Source organism: Orycteropus afer, unplaced genomic scaffold (genome assembly GCF_000298275.1).
Source record: "Orycteropus afer afer isolate SDZICR_OR568_19922 unplaced genomic scaffold, OryAfe1.0 scaffold00265, whole genome shotgun sequence".
In the NCBI taxonomy this organism is placed as follows: domain Eukaryota; kingdom Metazoa; phylum Chordata; class Mammalia; order Tubulidentata; family Orycteropodidae; genus Orycteropus; species Orycteropus afer.
The window spans coordinates 2563353-2575422 of record NW_006921852.1 but is presented as its reverse complement, the minus strand read 5'-3'; positions in this window follow the sequence as shown (position 1 = coordinate 2575422).

Here is a 12070-nt window from a genome sequence, read left to right as displayed (position 1 = left end):
GTGGCTGGTGGGTTTGAACTGCCAGCCTTCTGGTTAGCAGTCAAGTGCCTTAGGCACTATGCTACCAGAGCTCCCATTCAGCCATAGCCATATCTTAGTATCAAACAAGAAACTGAACATGAAATTTACTGAACCAATTTTTTCTTCTCATTCATCTGTCTCACATAAAGTTACAGAATTAGTCTTTTATTTCATTTCATCACACTCGATACACAAAAATCTGTAAAGATATGATTTTCTACTATCTACTAAATTGAATTTGAATGCCTCAGTGAATGCCTCAAAATCCTACATTGTCATCCCCATGCTAATCTCTCTTAACTTGACATATACGACTTACCCAAGTGTTCCTCTCCTTATTATTCTCTTAGAGAATGTTTTAAATTCCCTTCCCTATTTTCCTACTTCTTTCACAACTCATAGAATATCCTTCTTTGTCAATCATTTCAGGATCTAGCTTAAAAGTTAGCTCTTTCAAGAAGATTCACCTGAATCATATAGCTCTTTTATAAATCCTAACCTCTGAGATACCAGGACAGTATCCTTAGTAAATGAAAGAGAATGTATGACTGATTCCATACTAAAATGTTCTAGGATATATTGCCTAAAAGCAAAATTGCCTTAAGGCCATTTATCAGTATCCTTCAGGGTTTGTTTCCACAGCCTAGAATAACAAGTGCAGAGATTTATTTTTTTTACAGCATATAAACATTTTTCATCCTTACATTTTTGTGTGCATGATAGTATTTCTTAAGAAGTTTTATATTATGTCAAGGTTTACACTATGAAGACAAAGTGTGTACATCTTCCTACTCCTGCTTATTTATCATGTCTTTCTGAAAAGAATTTTATAAATTAAATTGCCATAAGGTAAATTAAAACTGCCATTGAAAGACTACCACACTAGTTATGAGCCCTGACAAGGAGCACATCATCAAATGAGTTTAGATATAACTAAAAATACTCTAAAGACATAGTAAGAAATGTAAAGTTATTTAATAATTCAAAATATAATTTTAATCTTTACCATATAATTGATGACCCATAGAAAAATAATTATCAAAGATTCTGGTGGGACAGAGAAATTTTTAAAAATTAAATCACCAATCTGGGTATAAAAAGTATTTAACAGTTTTCCAAAAATTTGTAGGTAACCCCCATTTTAGGATGATGGCTAAGCCTTGGTTCTGGGTGGCACACACTCCCAATGCTGAGCTGCCAAAGGCCATTATCTAGCTCTGTTCTGAGACCTACAATCTGTAGCAGCTGACTATAAAAAGCAGAGATCCAAAGCCAAATATTGCTGATAAATAGGAAAGAACACAGGCTTTGGAATAAGTTTGAGACTCAAAGCACCAAGAGAAGGCAGGTGGAAAAAAGACAGCCTGAGCTAAAAGTGGGAATGTTCTTTGTAATAGGCAATATATAGTATCCAGGGAATGCAGCAACAAGGTATTGCCATCCAAACAGGTAATTGTCAAAATGAAGTAGATTATCTTCCACAACTGTATCGACACAATTGAGTTTGAAACTTCACCACATGTTAGTTAAATGAATTGGCAAGTTTTCAAACTCTGGAGATTAGTTCTGTATTTGTAACATAAGAATAAATCATAGATAATAACTCTAATTAATAATTGATAATTCATAGACATTGTTGTTGTTATGTGCCATCGAGTCAGCCCTGACTCATAGTGACCCCTCCTTGGGTTTCTGAGGCGGTATCACTACGGAAGTAGGTTGCCCCACTTCCTTCCGAAGAGTGGCTGGTGGGATTGAACCGCCAGCCTTCTGGTTAGCAGTCAAGTGCCTTAAGTACTAAATAACTCTAATTCATTGAGTGGCCATGATGGGTAAACAACTTACCACATGTAAAACACTTAACGCAACATTCAACATGTAGTAAATGCTCTAGATACCTTAGGTCTAATTGTTTCTCCTGAGAGATAAAATTATTGTTTTGACTTTGAAAGCTGTTAATTCTCCACAGATGTGCAAAATACTAACAATTCTGTGAAACTAAATATTCAAGTCATCAAAATACAGTATTTCACAAATAGAATGTGCATGTAAAGCATATTCAGCATATTTTTAATGATTCATTGATAAAAAGAAATTCATATCCTTTTCTCCTGAAAAGTCAGGCCTGTGAAAGTTAATATTCCACCAAGTTTGGCTCAGCTAATGTTCTGGTTACCTAGTGCTGCTCTGACAGAAATATACCACCAAATGGGATGGCCTGAACAAACAGGAGTTTATTCTCTTACAATTTGAAGGCTTTAAGTACAAGTTCAAAGTGCCAGGCTCTAGGGGCTGGGTGAAAGCCCCTCAACTTTGGCTTCAGCTCTGCCTCCTGCTACTGGGCCACTGGAGCTAGAGGCTTTTCTTCACTCGGACAACTGCTGGCTGCTCAGACTGACAAGCCCAAGGTTGACAAATAAAATGGTACAGTTCTCATGTTACCAAACCACAAGGCAGGCCACTGATTCAAGTCCATTGAAAGTCCCAAGGTTGGCAAAGCATGGCAGGTTGCTGAACAACGACATAGCTACATGCAGAGTTCAAGCATGCCATAAGCTAGAGACCATTCCCAAAGCTGTTTCTTATATACAGGAAGCAGTTCACATCCCTAAAGCAGTTACTCAGTTGCTTGTGGTAGGTCCCACCATGGAGCTGACTGCCAGTCTCATCATGGGAAATAACTAACAACAGCTGCCCAGCCATTCAACCATGCCCAGCCAAGTTGACACACAAACTTAACCACCACAGCTGATAAATAAAATCCCTCACAAAACTTCCTCATGAAGTAGAATTTTCATGAGAAAATTCCATTACCAAGTGGGAACATTATCAAGTGTTTTTTTCTATTGGATAGAATTTTCTGAAATGAATTCATTTTCCCAATTCTTTATCACAGTCACAGTTTAATATCTTTGAAAAAGAATCATCATCTCACAATCAGAGATTTTCTGAATTACATGTTATCACAAGAATTTCAGTACTTTTCATCAACTACTTCTGTGTAAAAAAAATTGAAGAGACTTGGGAGAACAACACATTTAAAAAAAAAAAAAAAGCATTCTGAAATGTCTAGGTCCTCAGCCAGTTTTTCTGCACTGATAGAAATAATCATCAATAGCCATAACCAGGGTTGGTTCTAAGAAGAGCTATGGAATGAAATACACCTTTAACATTATCCCCTCCTTTTTTAATATCATCCACTCTTGGTGCCTCTCCCTCTGCCTTTCCTAACCTAAATACTACTTTTGCTTTCACCTGCCCACAAGGCTTGTTTTTATAATTATGATTACCTGCCCAATATCACATAATCTCATGATGCAGTGAGTCTAATAATGGATCTAAACTGATGTGCTATGATCTTAGAGTACCTGGTGCCAAGTGCTCACATGTCCTTGCGGTTTTTGGACACTAGTCCTTGTCCTCATAGTTTTCTAAAGCACTGGAAAGAGTAATCGTGAAAACTACAGAATGCTGGAAAAGACATTTCAGAGTACTCAAATATCTTAGCAATAACTATGGGCCATATTTGCAAAAAGGGAACTTGGAAAAGGACCAAAGCTACTTTAAAGGATTACTTTTACCATGAAGATTTTATCTTTCATTAGTTCCCAATCCCATTCAACTCAGTGGTTAACCATAATTTTCCCATTCCTCTTGAATTCCCCTCTTTACTCTTTTTACATGATCTTCTCTCCTACCTATGGTTAACATGAAAGTATCTCTGTGGTGCAGTGAACTGCTATTATATGACTATTCTTGTAAATCCCACAAAATGGTTGGGTGCGAATATGCAAATAAGGTGCTTGTGGCCTATCAAGGGGATTTAACACCATGCTAATGTAAATAACGTGCATGAAATCCTCTCAGAAGTGGGACTTTCCAAATAGGTGACTGAAACCCTTGTAGGGGATTGGTCAGTTTTGCCATCCACTAGGCTTAAAGGGAGCCAATCCCAGAGATTGGAGGGGGACCTCACTACCATCAAGAAGAAGAGCCAAGAAGACAAGCATGTCCTTTTGACATGGGGTCCCTGTACTCAGAATCTCCTAGGCCCAGGATGCAGCAAGCTGTAACATGGGAGACTGTGTGAGACAGCAAAAGTGGTGTAAATAATGGCAGAGAAATGGTGACAGCAGACCTAGGAGGCCATCATGCAACATGGTGAAGTAGCCTTCCCAGCCCACAGAGTAAGGTGGCTACCATGGGCATGCAATCCAAAGTAAGAGAACTGAGCACCTTGGGACAGAAGGCTTTCTGATGAACTGGGGCACCTGCTGGTAGAGCTAAAGAAAGAACTGTAACACTTGCCTGAGTAGGGCAGAGGCCAGGCACAAGTGGAAGCCAAGGTCACCAGCAAGGGATTAAGCCGAGGTTGAGTGCCAAGGTAAGGAGCGAGAGGCCAGGCCTGAGCAGGGCCCAGCACAGAGGCTTTACTGTGGGCACAGCCAAAGAAAAAGCTGTCCTGATCGAAGAACTATATCTGGAGTTGTTCCTATTACTTCCAAGTTGATCCTCATTGTGAACTGTAAACTACTATTTCCCTAAAAAAATCTTTAATTGTGAGTGTGGTCTGTGAGTTCTGTGTGGCCACTGCAACAAATTATCAAACTCATCAGAGAAGCAGAGAATGCCATAGGGGGGATGCCTGGTGTCAGAAGTGGTAAAAAGGCTGGCTAGTGGACGTATGCCAGACCTCCACTCCACAGGAATCAGCTTTGGGCTGATGTTGTCTGATGTCACACCATTTTTACACCCTCAGTAGTTCTCTAATAGCTAACCATCTTTGTTTATTTTTAGTTTTAGTAACACATTTTATTTGACAAAAATTTCTAAAATACTTTCCTTTGTACAGGTAATCAATATATAAAAATTTAATGAGATAGTCTATATTCTTTTCCTTGAGTTGAGTCTCCCAAATCCAGTGTGTATTTTAATTCTCTTTTCTTTCTTTCCTTTTTTTCTTCCTTCCTTCCTTCCTTTCCTTTCTTTCTTCCTTTAAGTCTCAAAATTTCATGTTCATTTTATTTTTTACTTTTTGTAATAGTTTATGTAAAAGTTTACAGAGAAAATTAGTTTTCCATTCAACAACTGTCACTGCATGGACCAGTAACTCAAAATTTATCTCCAAATATGGAGGTTGCCATGAGACTAAAGAAAGAAATGGGCAACTCCAGAGTGGCAGCAAAGGAGTTTCAGGGAGACTAACATACAAAACAGGTCCTAGCTGGCAGCAGGACCAGTCCTATTCTCCAGCCTCCTCAATGGAGAGACGGGTTTTATGGCCATGATGAACAACCTGTGCTTATTGATCCTTTCTGTACTGAAAGACCATTTATATCCCATTAAGATCAAGCTTGGGAGTCTGTACCATGTCCTGGAGCAATGGAGAGATTACAGGATAAAAACATCAGGTGATTATTACAGCTCTTAATTTCCAGCAAAACAGATTTTAAAAGGCTGATTAAATTACAATCTGCACTCTATCCTCTCTCTAGAGCAGTGGTTTATTTAGTAATGCCTAGACCTAAGGCACTTGACTGCTAACCAGAAGGCTGGCAGTTCAAACCCACCAGCCATTCCTCAGAAGGAAGATGGGGCAATCTACTTCCATAGTGATACTGCCTCGGAGGGGTAGCTATGAGTCGGGTCTGACTCGATGGAACATAACAACAACAGAGATGCTTTTTGGTTGTCACAACCCAGTGAGAGTGGCAGTGTGCTAATGGCACCTACTGGGGTAGAGGTGAGGGATGCTGCTGAACATCCCACAATGCACAGGACAGTCCCTCAAAACAAAGAATTATCTGATCTGATAATGCTGAGGTTGAGAAGCCCTGCTCTGGAAAAGACTTAAAGTTCTCAGTCAAACTGAATTTTTCCCCAGGGGGACTTTATCATGATTCTTTGTGAATAAATCACAGTTTTTCTCATATTTAGTGAGGCAACCACATGTACAGGCCCAGATCAGATATCTTCCCTTATTTGAAGTAAAATGTTCAGGTATTCAAGTTTCATAGGAGTTACACATCAGAATCCCTTGGGGAACTGGAAAATACAGATTCCTCAATCCCCCTTTTCAGAGATTCTTAATCAATAAACACAGGTTGGGCCTTAATAATCTCCTTGTACAACTAGCTCTGGATGATTTTAATAAGAGCCCACCTTTGGAAATAACTAACCTAAAGAATCATCTGGAGTACTTGTTAAAAGTATAGTTTATCAGGGCTACCCTCAAACCAAACCAAACTCACTGCTATCGAGTCAATTCTGACTCATAGTAACTTCCATTGGGTTTCTAAGGCTGTAAATCTTCATGGAAATAGAGTGTTTCATCTTTCTTCTGAGAAGCAGCTGGTGGGTTCAAAACACTGCCTTTCATGAGAAGTATACAACCAAAAGAAGAAAAATGTTTAAAGCTAAATCAGCCTGACAGCCCTTAGAGGAGTTATTTATCCCAACTTTCTGGTTGTAAAATATTTGAGGTCTGATAGGACACTGTGGGAGGAAGTGTTTGTTCTCTCTCTGTGAAGGGATGGCTCCTGGTTCTGTTGTAAATGACTGTAATATTGAGAAGTGTCTGCAGTAATTTTCCCTTTCCATGATATTGTGGAGAGAAATTTCTCACAGTCACTGCTTTGGAGTCTATGCCCAGATTTGTGAACATTAACATAATGGTCAATAATGACAATGAAAAAAGGCAAAAGGGCTTATGACAGGCTCAGCCTTCTGCCAGGGTTGATGTCCTACACAATTAGAATCCTCAAGTGACCTTATTACATATGTGCCTTGCAATGCACTCTTGCTCATATCTCTGACTCAAGCACTTCAGGGAGAGCTCACTTGTGTCAGTCTTGCCACCATCTGATTAAAGTCTCACAAATGAGTTGTATTTCATAAACAAGGGACAGGCCCAGTGTTGGACAGACACAAAAAACAGACTAAGCTTCCAGAGGCCAGCTGTTACATCAAGTTATAAGAAAAGCCTGCAAAAGGGACAGTACTCATTGAAAACAATTGCTGCTGTTGCGTCCACTATGTGGTCAATTGCAGACTCAGACTATCTCAGTTTGTAAAGGATCTGCATGATTATCTAATTCAACCACCCGTGGCTCACGTCTTCTCTACATCATTCAACTTGGTGATGCCCAAATCTGACTGCACAACAGATTATCTTGGGGTGTTTTTATTTTGTTTTGTTTAAATGCACATTCTTAGTATTCACCTGCATTTACTACAGTAAAATCTCCAGAGGTAATAAAATCTCTAATTTAAGTTTGTACTTCCTGTCTTTGAAAGAGCTCTGGTGGCACTTTGCCTGCTAACCAAAAGGTCGGTAGTTCAAACCCACCAGCCACTCCATAAGAGAAAGATGAAGCAGTCAGCTTCCATCAAAATTTACAGCCTTGGGAACCCTATGGAGCAGTTCTACTTTGTCTTCTGGGGTTGCTGAGTGGTAATCAATTCAGTGGCAGTGGATTTGGTTTGGGTTTGGTTCAGTCTTTGGGAAGTTTTAAAAATGCCTCACTATACTGTAATAGGGAGCTCTGGTAGCATAGTGGCTAAGACACTTGCCTGCTAACCAGACAGCTGGCAGTTCAAACCCACCAGCCACTCCTCGGAAGTAAGGTTGGGCAATCCTACTTCCGTAGTGATACTGCCTCGGAAACCCAAGGAGGGGTCGCTATGAGTCGGGTTTGACTCAACGGCACATAACAACAACAACAACATACTGTAATAAAATATTTTCCCATAACATCTAATCATCTATTCCATTTCAATGATCTAAGTTCTGTCCTTCAGATTTCTTTACTTCAGCTAAATATCTCCAATCTCTCTACTGTTCAACATGTGACACAACACGAAGTCAGGTCCCTACCATCTATTTGGTCTCCATGAATATTTTGTGATTATAATATCGAGGCCCAAAAGAAACATGGGATTCTAGTGCAGAGTGGAGGAGTACAGGCACCTTCCTCATATTCTAGAACCTCTGCTTCCTTGCCATTTAAACTAGCTGTTCCATTTGCATTAACTTTGCCTTGTTGTTGTTGTTGTAAGGTGCCATTGAGTTGGCTCCAATTCATAGCAACCCTATATACAACAGAAAAAAACACTGGCCGGCCATGCCCAACCCCCACAATCCTTGTTATATTGAGCCCATGTGGCAGCCACTGAGCCCATCATTGCAGCCACTGTGTCAATCCATCTTGTTGAGGATATTCCCCTTTTTCACTGACCCTCCATCTTACTAAGCATGGTATCTTTCTCCAGGAAACGGTCTCTTCTGAAAACAGGACCAGAGTAGGTAAGACAAAGTCTGGCCATTCACACTTCCAAGGAGCATTCTGGCTGCACTTCTTCCAGGACAGATCTGTTCATTCTTCTGGCAGTCCATGGTATTCTCAGTATTCTTCACCAACACAACAATTAAAAAGCATTAAGTCTTCTTCAGTCTTCATTATCCATTGTTCACCTTTCACATGTATATGAGGCAATTGAAAATACCATGACTTGGGTTAGGTGCCCCTTAGTCCCCAAAGTGACATCTTTGCTCTTCAACACTTTCAAGAGGTCTTTTGCAGCATATTTGTCCAGTGCAATATGACATCTGATTTCTTGCCTGCTGCTTCCATGGGTATTGATTGTGGATTCAATTAAAAAATAACTCTGGCAACTTCAATCTTTTCCCCATTTATTGTGATGCTGCATATTGGTCCAGTTGTGAGGATTTTCACATTCTTTGTGTTGATGTATAATCCAAACTGCAAACTGTAGTCTTTAATTATCTTCAGTAAGTACTTCAAGACATCTTCACTTTCAGCAATTAGGGTTGTGTCATCTACATATCACAGGCTGTCTATAAGTCTTCCTCCAATCCTGATGCCATGTTCTTTTTCATATAGTCCAGTTTTTTGGTCTTCTACTGCCACTTTAACAGAAATGCCATAAATGGGATGGCCCAAACAAACAGGAATTTATTCTCCTACAATTTAGAAGGCTAGAAGTCTGAGTTCAAAGTGCTAGCTGCAGGGGCTGGCTGAAAGCCCCTCAACCATGGGCTTCAGCTCTGCCTCATGCTCCCTGCCCATTGGAGTTGGAGGTGTCTCTTCACTCAGGCAGCTGTTGACTGCTGAAGCTGACAAACCCAAGGTCAACATGTAAAATGACACAGTACCAAGATTATCAAACCGCATGGCAGGCCACTGATTCAAGTCCGTTAAACAGTCCCAAAATAGGCAGACAAGACAGCAGGCTGCTGAACGACAACTCAGCTACATGCAGGATCCCAGTGTGCCAAAAGCTCAGAGACCTTTCTGAAAGTTCCTTCTTATATACTGGAAGCCAACCACATCCTTAAGGTAACTGCTCACTGCAGATTCTGCCATGGTGTTGATTACCAGTATCATCATAGGAAATAACTGCAACTGGCTGCCCAGCCACTCAAAACCAGGCCCAGCCAAGTTGACACACAACTTGACTACTACATCCAGCTTCTCAGATTATTTGTTCAGCATACAGATTAAGTAAGTATAGTGAAAAATACATGTAGTATCTCCTTGTTCCATGTGAATGGCAGCCTCCTGGTATATGTACAGGTTCCTCATGAGCACAATTAAGTGTTCTGGAATTCCAATTCTTCACAATGTTATCCATAATTTGTTATGATGCACACAGTCAAATGCTTTTGCATAGTCAATAAAATATAAGGAAACATCTTTCAGGTATTCTTTACTTTCAGTCAAGATCCATCTGATATCAACAATGCTATCCCTCATCCACATCCTCTCCTGACTGCAGCTTGCATGTCTGGCAGTACCCTATAAATAAACTGGTGCAACTGTTTTTTGAATTACTTTCAGTAAAATTTTGTGTGTGGTATTAGTATATTGTTTGATAATTTACACATTTTGTTGAGTCAGTTTTCTTTGGAATGGGTAAAAATATGGATCTCTTCAAGTCAGTTGGCCAGGTAGCTGTCTTCCAAATTTCTTGGCATAGATGAGTAAGTGCCTCCAGCATGGCATCCATTTGTTGAAACATCTCAATAGGTATTCCTGGAGTCACGTTTTTCACCAATTCCTTCAGTGCAGTTTTGATTTCTTCCTTCACTACCATCAGTTCTTTGTCATATGCCACCTCCTAAAATAGTTGAACATCAACCAATTCTTTTTGATACAGTGACACTGTGTATTCCTTCCATCATCTTTTGTTGTTGCCTGTATCATTCAATATTTTGCCCACAGAGTCTTTCAATATTGCCACTTGAGGCTTGAATTTTTCCTTCAGTTCTTTTAGTTTGAGAAATGCCTGGTGTGTACTTCCCTTTTGGCTTTCTAACTCCAGGTCTTTGCACATTTCACTATAATAATGGACTTTGTCTTCTTGAGTGGCTCTTCGAAACCTTCTGCTCAGCCCTTTTGTCATTTTTCCCATTTGATTTAGCTGCTTTCCTTTGAACAGCAAGTTTCAGATTCTCTTCTGACATCTTGTTTTAGCTACATCTAAATGTCTCTGAAATAATTTTACACTTCCCGGAACAGATTTTTCTTCCATTCTTCCATACATACTAGTCAAAGCCTTTATTTAACATTCTAGTTAACTCTATTCCTATGCTGTTTATTCTGAGCTAAGGGCACTACGCTCATAATTCATGGAGATATACATGCAATTGTGTCATTAACCCACCAAATTAACATCTAAGTACATCACAAATTATAACATTACTATTCAAAATCAAACATAATGGAGACTTACTGAGTTCCAAGTTTTTACCAAGTATCAAATTTATTAATAACTCCAATACACCAATACAGTGCACAAGAAATCAAGAGGCACAAACAAAACAGGGAGAAGTTTAAAATATCTTGTGTGGCTTCCCAACTTCTTCCTTTCCACTTAGAACAAAAACAGTTTGGCCCTGAAGAATAGATGAGGTCTTGAAGTAAAGTTTGGATTTCACTTCATACAATGGAAAAGGTTGGAACTTCTTAATTTATTATCACAGAGAGTTGTAGAACTTATGTAAGAGTCTTTATGACCATGTAAATGCTATTTAAAGCCACAGAATTAAATGAGCTCACCAAGAAAGTGAATGTAGATTAACTGAACTCCAAGGTTCTCCAGCATTAGGAGACTGGAAAGATGAGGAAGATCCACCAAAGAAAATTGAGAATAATCAGTTAATGAGATAGGAGAAAAGCATCCCAGAAGCAAAATAAGTTCTGGAGACAAAGTATTTCAAGGAAAAACAAAACAAAACAAATAAATAAAATCCCTTGCCATTCAGCTAATTCCAACTCTAAGCAACGCTGTGGAACAGTGTAGAATTGTCCCATAGAGTTTACAAGGCTCTGTGAAGCAAACTGCCACATCTTTCTCCTGCAGAGCAGCTAGTAGGTTGAAACCCCTGACCTTTTGGTTAGCACCCGAGCGCTTAACCACTGTGCCACCAGCACTTCTTTATTTCAAGAAAGAATGTTAAAAACACACGAACCACTGTATAAAAGTATATTATAACTAGGCTAATATACTTTTATACTACTTGATCCAGCAATCTCATCACCAGGTATATATCCTAACAATTGAATCTGCAAAACACCTCATAACTTGGATGAGGTTGGAGAACATTATGCTGAGCGAAATAAGCCAATCACAGAATTATTAGTCCACTAGAGTAAACAGTCAAGGAAAGGTTTATATGTGGAAGGAAACTTTTTTTTGTTGGTTACCAGGTATGGGAGGTGATGGGGAGAAAAATAGATGAAGACTGGAAATTCATATTGGCTCAGCAATGATCACTAGTGAGCTTTATAAGAGCAGTTTCCCTGGTGCAGTGGGAGTGAGAGCTTGATTGGTACAGAATCAGGGAGATCAGCAGAGAACTGAATGTACTAAGCAAATTATTTCAAGTTTGATGTCAAGAAAAGCTATGAAATAGGGAAACAGTTGAAATACAGAGTATTGTGAAGAGAATGTTTGGTTTTGTTTGTTTGCTTAAAATGTAGTAAATAAATGCATGTCTGAAAGCTGAGAATGAGTAGAAAGAAAA